Below are 19,418 nucleotides of genomic sequence, written 5' to 3' on the forward strand. Positions count from 1 at the left end.
CCACGCCTAGGGTACCCTCTCGAGGCGTGACAAATATGATATCAGAGCACAGAGTTCAAGTGTCCTAGGGAGTCTATGAAGCCGTGTCTAGTAGAGTCTTGGTTATGGGTGTGTTGTGCACCACACTTATAAGCAGGAGGCTATAGGACATTAGGAATTGTTTCACTTCTTTCATACTCTGACTTCGTGCGCTAGAGTTAAACTTTATAAAACTCCTTTCTAATTCGTGCGTTTGTACATTATAGATAATGCCTCCTAAAGGTATGGCTAGCCAGCTAAACGTTGACAACGCCGAGATGCCCCAATCAGAGGTACTTCCAGCAAGGGCTAGAGGCCGACCTGTGAGGTATGCGAAGATAACCCAAGTGCCTGCTACTTCGCCTGCACCCACATCAGAGGCAGAATTTCGAGGGGCGATTGCAATGCTCAGTCAGTTAATGGTTGCCCGGAATGGCAACCAGAGTTTGCCGACTCTTAGCTCTAGTTCCCAAGAGCCATCTGCTGCCACTAGAATTAGAGACTTTCTGAGGATGAATCCGCCTGCATTCATGGGTTCTAAGGTTGATGAAGACCCCCAAAACTTTATTGATGAGATGTGGAAAATTTTGAAAGCTATACATGCTATGGAAATTGAGGGGGTTAAGTTGGTGTCTTATCAACTCAAGGATGTGGCAAACATTTGGTATAACCAATGGGAATAAGGTAGAGGTGAGGATGCTAAACCTGCTATGTGGGATGAATTTAAAGGAGCTTTTCTTGACCACTTCTTTCCCCGAGAATTGAGGGAAGCGAGGGTGGAGGAGTTTGTAAATCTGAAACAAGAAGGAATGACTGTTAAGGGGTATGGCCTGAAGTTCATCCAGCTGTCCAGGTATGCTCCAGAAATGATCCCAGATATGAGGCCAAAGATGAGTAAGTTCGTCTCCGGGTTAGGGAGGCATATGAAGAAGGAGTGCAAAGCAGCATTGTTGATCTCGGATATGGATATTTCAAGACTAATGGTGTATGCTCAACAGGTAGAGGATGAGAAGAGGAAAGACAAGGAGGAGCATCTGAGCAAGAAGGCAAGATCCGCTGGGCATGAGAATGAGCAGAGGCAAAACAAGGGCAATATGTCCTTCTTCCAGAGGAGGCCTCCCAATTATGCCTCATCTACCGCAAGTACACCTATGCCGCAGAATAGGTATGACCGGCAAGGACAGAGTTGCCAGAATTTCAGACCCTAGAGTTCTCAATCACAAGCTAGCATGGGTAAAGGTTCGCAGGAAAAGCCACCATGCGTCAAGTGTGGTAAACTCCACTTGGGAGAGTGCAGAGCGAGGAGGGCCGGTTGTTATAAGTGCGGCCAAATGAACTATTTTCAGAGAGAGTGTCCAGCATGGGGAGACAGGGCCCAGTTCTCTACTACCGCACCACCGACTAGGGGTGATCAGAGAGGCACTACTTCAGGCATGAGGGGAGGTACATAGTGTTTATATGCCATGGGTAGTCGCCAAGATCAAGAGAACTCTCCTAACGTCGTGACAGGTATGATTCGAGTCTCTTCTCTTGATTGCTATGTATTGATGGATCCGGGTGCCACCCTATCCTTTGTGACTCCTTATGTGGCTAGTAAATTTAATAAAATTCCCGAATGCCTTCTTGAGCCTTTCAGTGTAGCTACTCCGATCGGTGATTCTATCTTAGATGAGAGAGTCTAAAGAGATTGCACTGTGCCAATTCATCACAAGGATACCTTGGCTGACTTGGTTGAGTTGGACATGGTGGATTTCAATGTGATCCTTGGCATAGACTGGCTTTATGTCTGTTATGCCTCTATTGATTGTAGGACTCAGATTGTCAAGTTCAAATTCCCGAATAAGGCAGTCATAAAGTGGAAAAGGAGTCCTGTCACGCCTAAGGGTAGGTTTATTTCTTACCTTAGGGCTAGGAAGCTAATCTCAAAAGGGTGTACCTATCACCTTGTCCGAGTGAAAGATGACAATGTTGATTCTCCATCCCTTGAGTCGGTTCCGATTGTCAATGAGTTTCCCGACGTTTTTCCCAAGATCTGCCTGGAGTCCCTCCTGATAGGGAGATCGACTTTGGGATTGATGTTCTTCCTGATACCCAGCCTATCTCAATTCCTCCCTATAGAATGGCTCTAGCTGAGTTGAAGGAGTTGAAGGAGCAGTTGAAGGACTTGTTAGATAAGGGGTTTATTAGGCCGAGTGTCTCACCATGAGGAGCTCCGGTCCTATTTGTGCAGAAGAAAGATGGATCCCTTAGAATGTGTATTGATTACAGGCAGCTTAACAAGGTCACCGTAAAGAACAAATACCCTCTCCCCAGAATAGACGACTTATTTGATCAACTTCAGGGTGCCACTTGCTTCTCAAAGATAGACCTCAGATCCGGTTACCATTAGTTGAAGGTGAGGGAATATGATATTCCGAAGACCACTTTTTGGACTCGTTATGGCCACTTTGAATTTTTGGTCATGTCCTTTGGGTTGACGAATACCCCTGCAGCTTTCATGGATCTCATGAACCGGGTGTTTAAATCATATCTTGATATGTTTGTGATTGTGTTCATAGATGATATTCTGGTCTACTCCAAGAGTGAAGAGGAGCACACCTATTATCTTAGAGTCGTTTTACAAACTTTGAGAGACCAGGTATTGTATGCAAAGTTCTTTAAATGTGAATTTTGGCTTGCATCAGTGGCCTTCCTAGGTCACATTATATCTGGGGATGGTATACAGGTTGACGCCCAGAAGATTGAGGCTGTGAAGAATTGGCCCAGACCCATATCCCCGACAGAGATAAGAAGCTTCTTGGGTTTGGCTGGCTACTACCGAAGGTTTGTAGAGGGATTCTCATCCATATCATCACCATTGACTAAGCTGACCCAAAAGAAGGATATGTTCTAATGGTCCGATGCTTGTTAGGAGAGTTTCCAGAAACTGAAGGCCAAGCTGACCACTGCTCCTGTCCTGACCTTACCCGATGGAACAGAGGGCTTTGTGGTCTACTGTGATGCATCCAAAATTGGCTATGGTTGTGTGTTGATGCAAAGGGGGAAGGTGATAGCCTATGCTTCAAGACAGCTTAAGGTTTATGAGCGAAATTACCCAACTTATGACCTTGAGCTGGCAGCTGTGGTGTTTGTGCTTAAACTTTGGTGCCACTACTTGTATATAGTGCACGTTGATGTGTTCACCGATCACAAGATCTTAAAATATGTTTTCAGCTAGAAAGAACTCAACCTAAGGCAAAGAAGATGGCTCGAGCTACTCAAGGACCACGACATGAGCATCCTCTACCATCCAGGTAAAGCTAATGTTGTTGCTGATGCTCTTAGAAGGTTGTCTATGGGTAGCACTACCCATGTAGAGGAGGGAAGGAGGGAATTGGCAAAAGAGGTACATAGATTAGCCCGATTGGGCGTTCGTTTGGAAGAGAACAATGGAGGCATAATTTCTATTCAGGATGGGTCTACATCCTCACTTGTAGTAGAGGTAAAAGAAAAACAAGATCAGGATCCCGTCCTCCTACGGTTGAAGGATGTTGTTCACAAACAAGGGGTGATGGTTTTCACCAAAGGGGTAGATGGTGTGTTGAGGTACCAAAGTATATTGTTTGTACCTGATGTCGATGATGTTCGAGAAAGGATTATGGCCGAAGCGCATAGTTCCAGGTATTGTATTCATCCAAGCTCCACAAAAATGTATCATGACTTGAGGGAAATCTATTGGTAGAGTGGGATGAAGAGAGATATTGCGGAATTTGTTTCCAAGTGCCCGAATTACCAACAGGTGAAGGTTGAGCATCAAAGGCCATGTGGTTTAGCCCAAAACATAGAAATTCTAGAATGGAAATGGGAGATGATCAACATGGACTTTATTACAGGCTTGCCGAGGTCCCGAAAGCAACACGATTCTATTTGGGTGATTGTGGAGAGAATGACAAAATCAGCTCACTTCTTGGCGATTAAGACTACCGACACCGCAGAAGATTATGCAAAGTTGTACATTCAGGAGATCGTCAGATTGCATGGGGTCCTTTTGTCTATCATCTCAGACAGAGGAGATCAATTCACTTCCCAATTTTGAAAATCCTTTCAGAAGGGACTGGGTTCGAGGGTGAACTTGAGTACAACCTTTCATCTCCAAACATATGGCTAGGCAGAGCGCACCATCCAGACATTGGAAGATATGTTAAGGTCATGTGTGCTTGACTTTAAGGGAAATTGGGATGACCACTTACCTCTCATAGAGTTTGCGTACAACAATAGCTATCATACAAGCATCCAAATGGCTCCCTATGAAGCTTTGTATGGGAGGAGGTGTAGATCACCCATTGGGTGGTTTGAAGCTGGTGAGATTGAGTTGATTGGGCCTGACTTTGTTCACCAAGCCATGGAGAAGGTGAGAGTTATCCAAGATAGGCTAAATACAGCCCAAAGCCGCAAAAAATCTTACACCGATGTGAGGAGGAGAGACTTGGAATTTGAGGTGGGTGATTAGGTGTATTTGAAAGTGTCACCCGTGAAGGGTGTCATGAGGTTTGGAAGGAAAGGGAAGCTCAGTCCTCGATATATTAGTCCTTACCAGATTTCGAGGCGGATTGGGAGTGTTGCCTATGAGTTGGAGTTACCCTCAGAGCTAGCCTCTATTCATCCAGTGTTCCACATTTTGATGTTGAAAAATTGCTTGGGCGATCCCTCGTTGGTAGTCCCCATTAATAGTATCGGAGTTAAGGATAGTTTATCCTATGAAGAGGTTCCAGTCTAAATTCTTGATCCCCAAATCCGCAAATTGAGGAATAAAGAGATTGCCTCAGTTAAAGTCCTATGGAGGAATCAATTTGTTGAGGAAGCTACATGGGAAGCGGAGGAATCCATGAAATCTAAATATACACATCTATTCGTGCCTACCGATGAGAATGTTGAAGGTAATGCCCATTTCCTTGATTTGAAATCATTTGTGCGTTTTGAGTGTTGATTGAGAATTTTATTGACTGAATGACTGAATTTTGATTATGATTTGTAGCCCGAGCCCATTCTTGGTCACTCGTCATTCGAGGATGAATGATCCCAAGGGGGAGATAATGTAACACCCCTCAAAATTTTTCCCTAAGATTTGGACACTTCTTGTATTCGGGTAGAGTCGAACTCGAGTATTGTGGGGTCACAAAGGACCCCTAGGACCAAGCCAAGTCCAAACGATTCGTCGTGACTAAGTTTGATGGGGAGTTCGCATGAGGGGTTGACTTCTAACAACCCTATATTTTGATATATGATGATCTGGGTGGACCATGACCTATTAAATTAATGGTCGTCGAGTCTTCTTTCCAATGCCACTAAGAATGTACATTTTGGAGTTTGGAGTCAAAAGATATGACGATCCTAAGATGAACTAGCACAGCAGAGATTTCCAGGCCTGGGTTGCAATTGCTGGAAAACTAGGCTTGGCGCCGCAGAGGTTTGGTCTCTGGCGCGGCGCATCACTAAAAGGTGTGTAGGGTTTTTCAAGCCAATTTCCAGAACCTAGAAAATATTGGCCTTGGCACTGTAAGGGCGCGACGCGCCACTATCACACTAAGAATGTGCCTTAGTAGTTTGGTCCTTGACGCGGTGCGCCACTGCGAGGTGTGAAGGTTTTAGGCATAATCAGCCTGGCGCTGCAATGGCGCGATGCACCACTATCGCGCCAGGTGCATATTTGCCTATTTTTCAGAAATTTTGAGAAGGGGCAATTTGGGAACTTACCCAAATTATATATGTATCACCCTAGACTATTTTGAGATCATATTTTCAGCCCCCACTCTCTCTCTAAAAAGCCCTAGGAGTTCTTCTCTCTCTCTCTTCTTCTTCTTCTCCATTTCCAACAAGAAGAGCTTCAAGAGCTTCAAGATTTGAGTTCCCCATTGAAGACACAACATCAAGGTTTTCTTCAAGTCTTTACTAAGGTATGTAAGTCTATCCAAAACATGAGTTGAGTCCACCCATGTGCCCTACTCTTGCTTTGAGGTTAGATGTTCATGCAAATGGAGTTTCTTGGAATGGTTTATGTTTGTATGAGCTTTGTCCCCTATTTATTTGATTCTATATGTGTTGATGTTGTTGAGCTAAGAAGTTCTTAAAATGGGACTTTATGTGAGTATGAGTTGATGAAGATGAGTTGTTAAATATATTTTATTTATCTTCTTGATTATGTGGATTATGATAAAAGATGCTATCTTCTTAAAAATGTTGCCTATTATAAGGTGTCGATTTAAAGTCTTGAAGTTTTGATGAGTCTCAAAGATTTCTCAAATGGATGGAGGAAATGATTGGTTATGACTATATGTTGCTATAAACGTGCATTTGATTTTCTTTTGAAAGATATGATTGAGATTGATCGTATAGTATGATTGGAAGAGATTTGATCGTGAAAGAGTTGATGAGCTGACAAGGTTGTAATGAGACTTGTCGATATGATTTGATTGAGTTGATTGGATGGAGTTTTATGAGCATTGAGTCTTGGGAGGAGTATCGAGCACCGAATTGGGCAAGAGTATAGTCCATGCTCGAACCCAATAACTACATCGCCAAACGTAGGGGGGATTGAACCATTAAAGTCGGATGCTTCCCCGAGATGTTTGTCCTGACATTATAGGAATTGGTTGTATTGGATCCATGATTGGTTGATTCGTTCATACCCTGGCAAAGTATGAATGGACGCGGCAACAACGTCGGTTTGATATACTTTCACTGGCTCATAAGTGATGGTTGTCGGGTAACAGAAACTCCCAAATAGGTCTTGATAGTACTCTAAGTCAGATTGAGTTGAATTGTATGTGATTGGTCCCGTCTAAATCATATCCTTGTTTAGACTTAGGACATTTGATTGAGTTGTTATCCCTTTTGAGTTGAGATTCCAAGTTGATTGATTCTTCCTTGACGTTCGTTGCATTCGGCCATTTTACATACTCGTACATTCCATGAACTGACGCCATTTGGCCTGCATTGTTTCATGATGCAGAGACAGGTACTAGAGATCATCAACCGGCGCTCCGTTGAAGATCCACATACACTCCCAGCTAGTTGGTGAGTCCTCCTAGTTCTCGAAGGATGTTGAGCTTTCTTGTATAGTGTGTTGTCATTTCCTTTATTTTGATTATTGGTAGCCATGGACTTGTCATTGGCACCTCTTAGACTTTGATAGAGGCTTCATAGACTGGAATGTGGGGAGATTGAACTGTTATTTTGAGGAGTCTTATTATAATGTTTTGTTTGGGTTGAAAATTCTTGGTCTTCGGCCCCCATATATATATATATGAACAGTATTTCATTAATTGAGTTTTCCGTTAAGAGAACATGATTGAATGAATGTGTGACTGGACCAGGTAGTTCGCTCGGAGGTCAGAAATGACCTTCGAGTGCCGGCCACCCCTAGGGTACCCTCCCGGGGCGTGACATATTGCATATTGGAGATTCTCGATATCCACTTCTTCTTCGGTCCACATTATTCTTGGAATTCCATTGCTATAAGATACTTTCTACACTGGAATAGGTTCCACTCCAGTCACATGTAAAGGTTTTTGATTCTGAACATTGAGAACATTAGCATATCTATTGTTAGCCATTTGAATTTCGGTATGCAAAACCGTAGGAAAAACAGTAGGCACGATAGGCAAATTAAGGCTACTATTCATAGGATCTGCAGACGACGCTTTGGAGCTTAATGGGGGAAAACATGTATCTTGTAGGAGGTTTGATTGATCAACCCCAAGATTAGGCTGACCTGCATCCATGGTGGCCATAGACAATGAATAGGGGTGGCGGCGATAAGATTTCAGCGACTAGCAGCGGCGAAAACCTTAGGGCAATGTTTTTTGAACTATTGCTGCATGATTCAAATTTGATTTAGAAAAGAAATTTTTGTTATGAATTTCAATGATCTTGATGACTTTTTATTTCTTTGTTCTTCAGACTAATTGAGAATGAAAAGACAAAGTCTTTTTTACAATTTATTATATAAACTCTTGAAGGGGCAACAAGGGAGTGGAAAAACAAAAACTAAGAAAATCTTTCTTCCTTATTTTGTGCTGCTGGATTTTTCTTAAAGCTAAAATACTTCTTTGTTACTTTCTGACTCCTAGTTTTAATATTAGAAGAGCTTGTTGAATTTTGAGGAGTTGGGATACATCTTAATTGGAGAAATATCTTTAAGGACAGTGTCATAGACACGCCTCAAGCTACCAGAATTTTGTGATTTCTAATATTTTACCAATAAGCTCAAGGATATATTTTATTATCATGATCACGAAAATGATCAATCTACTATTGTTACTAATATTGTTGCATAAACATCTCATGGTGTTTTTCTTGTTGTGCCTTTGCATAACTTTACCAAATACTTCCCTGATGTTTCAAAGGTGAGAGTGTTTGGTGGACAAAATTTTAAGAGATGGCAAGAACGTATGTTCTCTACTCTTAACATCTAGGGAGTGACATCCGTGCTAATAGATTCAAAATCGGATGATTCAACTTCTAATCAACTAAATAAGTGGATTTATACAAACAGGGTATGTAAGCACACAATACTAAGTACTCTTTCTAATAAATTATTTGATGGGTATTGTTCTAATAAGGAACCAAAGGAGATTTGAAAATTGCTACTTACTTAATATACTGCTGAAGATGCTACAAAACAAAGTTTGTTAGTGGTAACTTTTACAAATGGAATATGACCGAGGGGAAAGATGTGAAGGAACAAATCAACGAGTTTCACATATTAGTGGAAGATCTTAAATTGGAGAAAATCATTTTACCGAGCAATTCGTGGTTGGTTTGTTGATTGAAAAACTACCGTAATTTCGGAGTGACTACAAGCAAAATTTAAAGCACAAACAAAAGCAATTGTCTCTTGATGATTTGGTGAAACAAATCATCATTGAGGATATCAACCGAAAGCAATCAATCTCTGCCAAAGCAAAAGAAATCACTACTAAAGCTAATCTTGTGGAAGACTATCACGATCCAACTACCGGGATATCTAGGCACCTATTCTAACAACTAGATAGGAGAAACCTAACCACTGGATTTTGAACAGTTAATGCGGAAGAAAATCAAACATACTATAATACTTTAAACCATGACAAAGTGTCCCAACTGTCAGCAAATGAAGGTTGAACATTAAAGGCCTGATGAAATGGCTCAAGATATAAGCATTCCTATGTGGAAATGGGAGATGATTAACATGGATTTCATCACAGGAGTAACTCGTATGCGCCGACAACATAATTCAATTTGGGTAATTGTAGACCGGATGACTAAATCGGCCTATTTTGTTTCTATTAAGGCTACGGACTCAGCAGAAAATTACGCCAGATTGTATATTCCAAATTTAGTCAAGCTTCATGCAGTTCCCTTGTCTATCATCTCAGATAGGAGTACTCAATTCACTGCTCCTTTTTAGAAGTCTTTCCAGAAGGGTATAGAAACCCGTGTGGACCTCAATACATCTTTTCATCTGCAAAACTGATGGACAAGCAGAGCGCACTATTCAGACTTTAGAGGATATGTTGAGAGTTTGCATTATTGGCTTTAAAGGTAATTGAGATGATCATCTACCTCTTATTAAAAATAATGAAATCGAGTACTATACTTTTTTGAGGCTCGCATACACAAAGGAAATTCCTTTCTTGTCCAACACAAAATTGAATATAAGAAAATACTTTTCAGAAAAAAATAAAAAAAATAATTTATTTTCTGCTACAAATTTATGGAACCTAACATACTAGCTTGAAGTTGAAAAATAGATTTCATGCAAATTGGTGGTCCAATAAAATAAAAGTATCTACGTCAATTTATACACAATAGAATTTCATTTAATTACCAACTTCAAAGTATCATAAAAAATAGAAAAACTACTTTTTCCTGGTCAGGTCAATAAAATCATGAAATTCTTCTTTTTAAAAAAAAAATAAAAAATAAAAAATAATTTTAGCTGAACCAATACATGATTTTATTTTAGACTTTCTAGGATCAGGTATCAAAAACTGCTAATTCATATAGATCCATCAAACCAGCCCAAGAAGCACGACAATTGCTATGAATTAAATTATAAGAAATTTTTGAAATCAAAAATAAATATTTGTGAACAATGTGAATATTATTTGAAAATGAGTAATTCAATAGAATTGAACTTTTGAACGATCCGGGTACTTGGGATCCTATGGATGAAGACATCAAGTTTCCATTTTGTATATGTCAGATCATGAATTAGCAACTGCTTTCAATATCCAAAAAAAGTGTAAACCATACAATACAATGCAAGCAAGAGTTCCTAGATTCATGGAGATATACCATAAAATATTTTCAGGAATAACCAAATCCAAATAATTTTTTCATGTATTTATTCTTTGAATTTGAGGTTGCATAATTAATACATTAAAATTCTTTGTATCAACATATCTTTGTTCTTTGTATCTTTGATTAGTTTGGTATTTACTTTTATGAACCAATGAAATACCTATGGTTTGATACATAATAAATTGTCCATTATTTTTTATAGACAACTGAATACTAATGATTCTAACAAAAATCCACTTTTGGGGCTGAGAGGAATCTATTATTTCCACTTTTTATTTGTTATTGAATTGTGTTCAACTTTTTGACAACATGAAAAAATCAAACGCTCTGTCCTCCCTCTCTATCTATCTAAGTGATGGAAGGGCAGAGGCCTTTGGAGTGTGATAAAAGAATCAATTAAAAAGGATCCCCTAATTCCAATTTGAAATTCATTGGTGTTGGATTTTATTAACCAAAGAGATTTGGCTTTGTGCTACAGTTAGCTCGGCACCAATCAAGAATCCCCAAGAAATTCTTTCATGCATAAAATCAAGGATTGTATGAGAGAAGATGTAGGTCTCCAATTGGTTGGTTCGAGGTGGGTGAGGCCATTTTGATAGCCATGGAGAAAGTTATATTGATTATGTAGGCTTAATCTTATTTTATCTAGGTCTGGTTCATAGTTTACGAGACACTAGATGCATCGAAAAGTCTTATCGAAACCTAACACATCCTAAAATCTTACATCAGAACGGCTAGTCCTTTTCAAGATCTTACATTAGAAAGTCTTGATATAACCTAACATATCACGGAATCTTACGTCGGAATAGTTAGTCCTTTCCAAATTCTTATGTCGGAAAGCCTTATTAGAAACCAGAAATCTCTAGAATCTTACATTGGAGAGGTTGGCTCCTCTCCAAAATCTTACATCGGAATGGATGTAAAAATACCTAATGGCTCCTGGAATCTTACATCAGAATAATTGTAGAAAATATCAACATATCCTATAATCTTACATTGAAATAGCTATAACGCTAACTAGCTCCTCCCAAAATCTAACCTTGGGTTAGCTAAAATGTAAAAAAGGAAAATAGGGATACTGAATGAGTCTAGGTCACCACTCACCACAATCAACCAAATATAGATGCTATAAGGCTACCCAAAGGTCACAACCTAGCCCAAAGAGCCACATCTAGCCCAACTCAAATCACGAAACAAGACTCGCGGGCCACTGAAACCAACATCTAAAGAAACTCTACAAAAATCTTGGATAAGGCTCCACAACACCAATACTAAGGCCATTCTAGCCAAATTTCAACTCACGAGAACAATGGTTATCAACTAAAATCAAGAAATCTCAAGAATTACCCGAAATAACCTAAATAAAGCCAAAATGATACAATTAAGGTGATGTAATTCTCATTAAGGCCGTAGAGAGGTATTCAACAAGCGCCAATCGATTGCACTAACTAATGAAAAAATATGCGAAAATTAAAGACAAGAAAGTAAACATAGATAGATAGACACAAAAAGAAAAAATAGAAAGCAACCGAAAGGTATATTAAACCTTAAGACCTCAATCTGTTAATCCTACAATGAGAACCTACCTCTTACGATGACCTCGAGGGAAATCAATTCACCTCGCAACCAACATTTCTAAATCACCCAGGTCGATACAATACATCGCCACACATGATATCTTTCTGATCAAAATCTGGTATAAAGAAACACATTCTGAAATTATACATATATAAACCACTGTTTTACATTCTTCACAAGTGTGCAACTAATTCATTTTAGGTAATTCATCAAAGTTGCCTATAATATTTCAAAAAAAATAGCCATTCGATTCAATTAATGGAACACGTGATACATCTCTCTATATGTATCTCTGGAAATGGTTAAGGGGTGGACTTCTTTCTAGACATCTAAGCAAGTAAGTAGTTCTTATTTTTTGAATGCATTGTATATGTATTACAAGTTTTTATTTGTATAGTTACAACAAATATACAGATCCAATATTGTTTGTTTATATATAATAGATGCCTAACATTTCTCATTCGTATATCTTACATGATTGTATTTGTTAATGATTTTTGGTGATAATGTTATAGTTAATCGTATTAATTGAATGGCAAGAGATACAATGATGATCAATACAAAAAAAAGAACATGATTGCCTTATTTGTGTAGATGCATTTTGGTGGTGTTACTATTTCTAACATAAATTGGTTCTACAAACTTGCCTCTGAAGGACAGCTGCTCGATGACTTGGTATAAATTTTATTGATTATTTTTAATATATATATAATGTATTTGTATAATAATTACTATATGTATTTGTTATTATTATTCATACAACATATAGATGTGATCTTGTACTATCTGAGAAAAAAAGTGAAGTACTCCAATAACATTACATATACGTTCAACACAATTGATTGCAATTTCAACACATTAATACACAATATGTGGGAAGCATATTCTGATACTGAATAAGTTTCATGTAAGGCCAGTTCAAAAGAGATAATTCTCGACTATATAAATGCATATAGGATGCATATTGTTGTACCATGGCATGCGGTTGATAATATTTTTATTTTGATGAACGTGAAGAGAGAATACACTAGGTATTTGATTGTTGTATCCTTCATGAACTGTTGAATAATGGTATACGACTCACTCAGATCCTTTGTAATACCCAGAAATTTGAAAGTCGAAACACAAAGAAAATATTGCAAAAAACTACTGGCGCATGCTCCTACGAGTGGACCTAAAGAACTACAAAGGCCTACGACCTGTAGGAGGGCAGTCATAGGAAGTCTTAATATTTGAAATTTCTTTAGAAATTTCAGAAGTTTGGACGAAGCCACTTACGATTTGTACAAGGACCTATGGAACGTAGGAGGCAATTGTAAAATGGGTTCAGAGATACTAAAATTCTGATTTAGTAGGATGGAGGGTCCCTACGGACCTTTGGAAGAGCTATGGGCCATAGGTGGACCCATAGTTGGAGATTCAGAAAGTGAGTTTTTGAAGTTGTACAGAACGAACGGCGTTTACAATCCATAAGATCATCTACGACCTGTAGGGCTGGGTCGTAGGATGAAATTCAGAGGCTTGGATTTTGACCCTGATTCCACTAACCGTTTTACGACCGTAGAGTGACCTACAACCCATAGGTAGGGTCCGTAGTGTCACTTCAGCATATTTTACCGAGAAATATTTTAGACATTTTTTATTCTTTTAACACCTAAGTTACGTTGTTTTGGGCTATTTTTCACGACCTATAACTATCCAAACCCTTCAAATTTCTCCTATTACCTCTCATTCATCCAAAACTCTCTAAGGCTCTTAAGGATTTCTCTCCAAGGGATTTCTTCTCCACTAATCTAGGGTTTCAAGAACTCAAGTTTCCTTTTCAATTTCATAGCTAAGGATCATCAAAGTATGTGGGAAACTTCATCCATGGATCTCCTTCCATTCATGGAGTAAGAATCTCCAATTTAACTATGATTTCTTACAAAAATTTATAAGGTTTTGATGATCTTTCATTGGGTTCAATCAATTATACTTTTATTCAATTTCAATGATCTTATTATGCATGATTTGATCTTAATTACACGTTTTTAATAAAAAAAAATACAAATTCATGCATTATTCCTATTTTATGATTATGAACTAGGTTTGAAGAATTATGCATGCATCATGAATTTATGAATCATGATTTTTAGGATGTTTAAGAAAGTATCAATATGAATCTTTGTGAAACTAAGTTTGCTTTAAAGGAAAGTAATCTCATCATGATGGTTTTCCATAATTTATCCACTTTGTTTTAAATGTGTTTTTCTATAAAACAAAAAAAGCTTATCTAGATGTAGATGCTTTTGATTCGGTAGCTCTTATGACTTTGATTGGATTGCGTTTTATGATATGTTTTAAGGAGCTATTATAATGGTTTCATGTATTTTATGAAGAACTTGGTATTACTAGATTCTTATCTTTCTTCTAAAAAATTAGGATTTGTTTATTCATGATTTTCTTGTTGAGACTTTACCTAGCACCGAGTGGACTACGAACAATCACCTAAGTCCCATAACTATCTGCCTCCGTAGGATGTCCCAAATTGGACAATCAAAGCTTAAGCTAGTATATCCACAAATAGCTCATATAAATGGTCCTCACTTTAGCAAGTGGGGTGATCTTTTTTCGATCTGGGACAATAATACCATAATCCATGTGTAATATCTCAATTCTTGAGAAATTATTTTTCTATGAGAAATGACTATTTTGACCTTCCCCGTAGTATTTTTCATACTTTGTTTGTGATATGGGGATGATTGGCACAGTTTCCATTGCAATCGGGCGAGATTTTTGTGATTTGAGGCCTTGAGTGAGAGGTTTCATTGATAGGGTTGACTTTGGTCAACATATTGAGATCTGAGCGTCGGATGGGAATTCTTTCAGTTTCATTGGACTTGGAACATCGAGTTTGGTCTAGTTGAGAATCGACTTAGAGTCTCGGGACCTTAGTTTTCGTTTTTAGAAAATAGGCTAAAAGTTGAATTTTTAGGCCAAAAGGGATTTGGGAGGGTAATTTCATCATAACGACTTTTTTTCGAAAATCTAATGATTTCATTGAGTCCAAAATATAAAATTTAGTGGTAGCATATTCGATTAATTTTTATTGGACTCCGAACGTATTCCGAGGGCCTGATCGGAGACTTAGAATTTTTCCCTCTTTCAGGTTCTGGTTTCCTGGTGCAATATCTGCTTAAGCGAACCAGGTTCACTAAAAAGAACCTCCCCTTAAGAGAGGATGCATCGCTTTAGCAACTCCTTTGTCACTTTAGCGACACCTGAGGGGTAAAAAATTGAGTTTTAGACCATTTCTCCATTTTCACTCGTTTGGAGCTTAGAGAGCCGATTCTTGGAGAGAATGTTTGGAGGAAACTATTAGGGTGAGTTTATCTATTCAATCTTTATCATTTTCCATCAATTTCACCTTCTCTAATTATTCAAAAATCAAGATTTCAAATGGGTTCTTGAGGGATTTTCTTCCCAAGTTCAAAATAAAATATTTGGTGATTTCTAACTCGATTCTTGATCAATTTTTATGGATTTTTCAATCACGAACTCCCCTTGATATGTAGAACATGATTTTAAAATAAAATTCTAACTTTTTCCTTTTCATTTTTGAGGTAATATTTGGGATTATTAGACTCTTTTTTATGTAATCTTGTCATTATTGATAGATGGTAATCGATTCGGAGTTGGTATTCGTGGGTTGAGATCCTGTTAGAGTATTTGTACGAAGTTTGGCATTCGAGGTAAGTTTGGTTATTCTTTTTTGAGACTGAGATGGGTAATTAGTCATTCTTATATTATAGACTTTGGGATTGGGTTGTAGTATAAATTGGGATTGTTAATTTCATTGAGATGCCCGTATGGGGTCCTATTTGGGCTGTGTAGCCCGCGTGGGAGCCTTATTTGCTATCTTATTTGCTTTGAGAATATATAAATTATGATTTTCCTGTGAGAGAGGCGTGAGGAGACTATTTTGACTTGTAATGCCCGCTTAAGGGGTTAAGTTGGGGGTTTTGAGCGTATTTGCGTACTAAAATGTTTTACAAAGAGGGTGATCACTTATTTCAAAACATTTCCTTCTCATTACTGTCTATTGAGGGTGACTATTCTTTTTAGGTTGAGTTTTGAGAACTTTGAACCATGTATTACATGTTGAGTTGAATATTGCCTCCACGTTATATGTTTTTTGGTGCATTCATCCTCATTTATCATATCATTGATCATGGGAATTTGAGAACTGTGAAAATTCTTTTTGAGAAAGAAAATGTGACACCTTTTTATATCTTTGAGCACAATCTTGGTGGAAAGTTGATAAGATATTAAATTGTGATTTGGTATATGGACTGAGAGTCCCCCATGGGTCCTTTTCTGGAAGCCTTAGCTCGACAAGTGTATACAACAGGTTGTGCGACAACCTTGATTCCACTGTACCACCACATCATTGCATCATCATACTGTATTGCATTGCATTGCTATCTCTGCTACTTAACTTATTTGATTAATTTTGATAATGAACTGTTCTTATGTGTTTACTTTAATCACGTTGTTTTATATAAACTAGCCGCACCGATGCCGGAATGGGACTTTTCTGTGTCCAGATGAAACTATTCCTTAGTTTATTTTATAGGTTTAATTAGTTCTTTATACTCAGTAGGCTAAACCTACTGAGTATATCTGGATGTACTTACCCCTACTTTTGTGTTCCTTTTAATGCAGATCCTAGTCAAGGTGTTTTGCGTGGTAGTTGATCTTTCTAGTGGACTTCATATCCCGGGTTAGGAGTGAGATCTAGGGATCCGGATTGCCACTAGTTCTATCTTCTATTTCTCAGTATTTAGTACTACTCGGAGACTTATGTTGTATATTCAGATTCAGACTTTGTAATAGATATGCTTTATACTTATAATGTCAAGTTTTGGGATATTCCTCTTTGTTGTCTTTCTTTCCATTGGTTTGTTTGGTTCCTCATTTGCTCTATAAGCTTGGTTTTTCATTTGGTCACGTGAAAATTATCCCAGTCCAGTATTGAAATGCTAAATTCAGGGAATTGTATTACTAAATTGTGGTTTTGCTTATCTTTCAATCTCTATTTGTTGGCATGCCTAGGGAAACCCTCTCTAATTTGTCTCTTGTTTGTTACTCAAGATGGCAGGGGTAATGAAACTGTGCTATACAATCAAAGGCATACTACAAAAAAGTCCAATTTAGAAGCTACTCCTCTTCCATTCACTTTTGGTCATGAAAGCAAAAAAGACAACAGGAAAGATGTTGATGCACTTTGCCTTTCCCTTTCTCCTCCTCCAGTTATGAAGGATAACAGGAAAGCAATTGTTGACCCTTTAAGTAGCTTGTCTCCTATGACTAAAGAAGTTAAGGTGAAAGGAGTAGTTATTCTATCTAGCCAAGTTTCAGGAAATAAAGTTGTAGTTAACAATCGAAGCCAAACTATAAAGAGGCCTAATTTAGAAGCTACTGCTCCTCCCTTCACTTCCAGTCAAGAAAACAAAAAGGACAAAAGAAAAGAGATTGATGAGCCTTTCCTTTCCCTGCCTCCCATGAATATGAAGGATAAAGGGAAAACAATTGTTGAGCCTTTCAGTAGCTTATCTCCAGAGACTATGCAAGATAAAGGGAATAGAGTAGTTGTTTTTTCTACCCCAATTTCAGGAAATAAGAAGACGAAAGCTATTCATGAGCATTTCACGTCTTCATCTCCTAAGAAGGAAAAATCCAAAGCTTAGGCAATTTCTCATGAGCAATTCTCTTCAGTTGAAAAAGCAGCCGAAGAAACATTTGGTGTTTTGTCTGGAAGTTGCTCATCTTTAAAAAAACAAGGGTTTAGTTTCCCCACCTTTCCAAATAAGAGATCGAATAGGTGTCTCTCTCTCTCTCTTTTATTTCTTTTCTATTCATGTCTTTTTTTACATGCATGTAGTCGTGAGGGAGTGGTATTTTCCTTTTTCCTATAATATCAGTGTTTTTTCCTTTTTTTCCGAGGCTAGTCACAAAGCTTGTTGTGATGGTTTAATTTACTGATATCCTATACCAAATATAGGTTGTTAGTTGATGTGAACTTTTCATGCTCCTAACATGGAGCATACAAGCTTGGTCAATTAGTTGTACCTCTAGTTTGCACCCTGAACAATTATCATTGGCACGTCTCCATGACTATCTATCCTTTTTCCAAGTTGGGTGTGGCTGAAAATTTATGTCTTGGCAATGCATTCAACCTAATATTTATTTTTTTATCTGCCTGAAGTAGCTTTATTTTTAATAAATTGGGCATTTCAATGGTTCCACAAGTGCTTAATATGTAAGATAGTTCTGCAGCATGCACATTGGCAACAACCTCCTCTAGCTCTCTTTTATTTCTTGTGGCATATATGAAATTGGGGAGTTTATGTTTAGCATGAAAAAGATATTATAAATGTGAATGTGACAGCCTAAATATTCAATGCTGATGCTCTCTTGATTCTTGTTTCTTATATGTAGGACTGGATTCAGTGAGTTGGTAATATTAAACTAGCTGGATCATGGACGGATTCTACTGAAAAGCGTTATAAGATTTGTCAACAATCATCTCTTTTTCTACTGATATCTAATGAAAAGTATATTTCACTGGCCTTCTTAGACATCCTTTTCATTGTCGTTAAGATCTCTAGGACTTTCACTAATATTGGGTGTTGACCCTATTTTATGTTCTGTTTGTAGGTTCAGTTTCAGATCTACAGGAGATAATATGCTAAAAATAAATTCATTCATATTGTTGCACAATTAACTTGTGAAAGACACTCATTATGGTTCAGTTAACATTCTGAATCCTTTCTTTTCTAAGAGATCCCAGTAGCAAGCCTGAGCTTACATGGCTAATCCCCCGAGCAAATTTTTCTTCACCAACCATGTAAACCTAATATTAGGGGAATATGTACTAAAATATGACTCAGTGAGATATCTAAAACTGTGTGACTGATGTTTAAATCTAGTAGTAATTTTTTTTAATATTGTTGGTATATCTGCTTGTAGAAAGAATGCTCTGTAATCTCTCTTTAATCATGATCTTCCATTTTGATGGCAATTTCCATGCATGTGTTGATGTGGATCAATAAATATTGGAGTTAGGGGTGGGTGTTAGGCTCTTCGATTCAGTTTTATTAGACTTCGGTTCAATTTGGTTTTGAAAAAGTGTAATTCGGATATCAAACAGAAGTAATGTGGTTCAAATTGATTTTTTCTACTTGGATTTGATTTGATTCGATATTTTTAAAATATTTTTTTTGTGCAAATGAGAAATAAGATGAGCACCAAATAATCAACGTATAAGACCAAATTCTTATACTTTTAGGCCTAACTATTTATTTTTCCAAAAAAAAATATTTTGGAAATATTAACTTTTCAGCCTACCAAATACACACTCATGTCTAATCTTTTAGTATAATATCATCATATAAATCTTGTATATGATATCCGCAGTGCAAATGACAAATTTCTTTGTACATTTGTGAGATTGAAAA

General features: G+C 37.8%; 1 pseudogene; it reads left to right on the forward strand.

Annotated features, from left to right (window-relative positions):
- The first annotated feature begins 248 nt into the window (after positions 1 to 248).
- On the forward strand, positions 249 to 18,645 carry LOC129899903 (uncharacterized; annotated as a pseudogene).
- Positions 18,646 to 19,418: the final 773 nt, after the last annotated feature.

This window comes from Solanum dulcamara, chromosome 8 (genome assembly GCF_947179165.1).
Source record: "Solanum dulcamara chromosome 8, daSolDulc1.2, whole genome shotgun sequence".
Taxonomy (NCBI): Eukaryota; Viridiplantae; Streptophyta; class Magnoliopsida; order Solanales; family Solanaceae; genus Solanum; species Solanum dulcamara.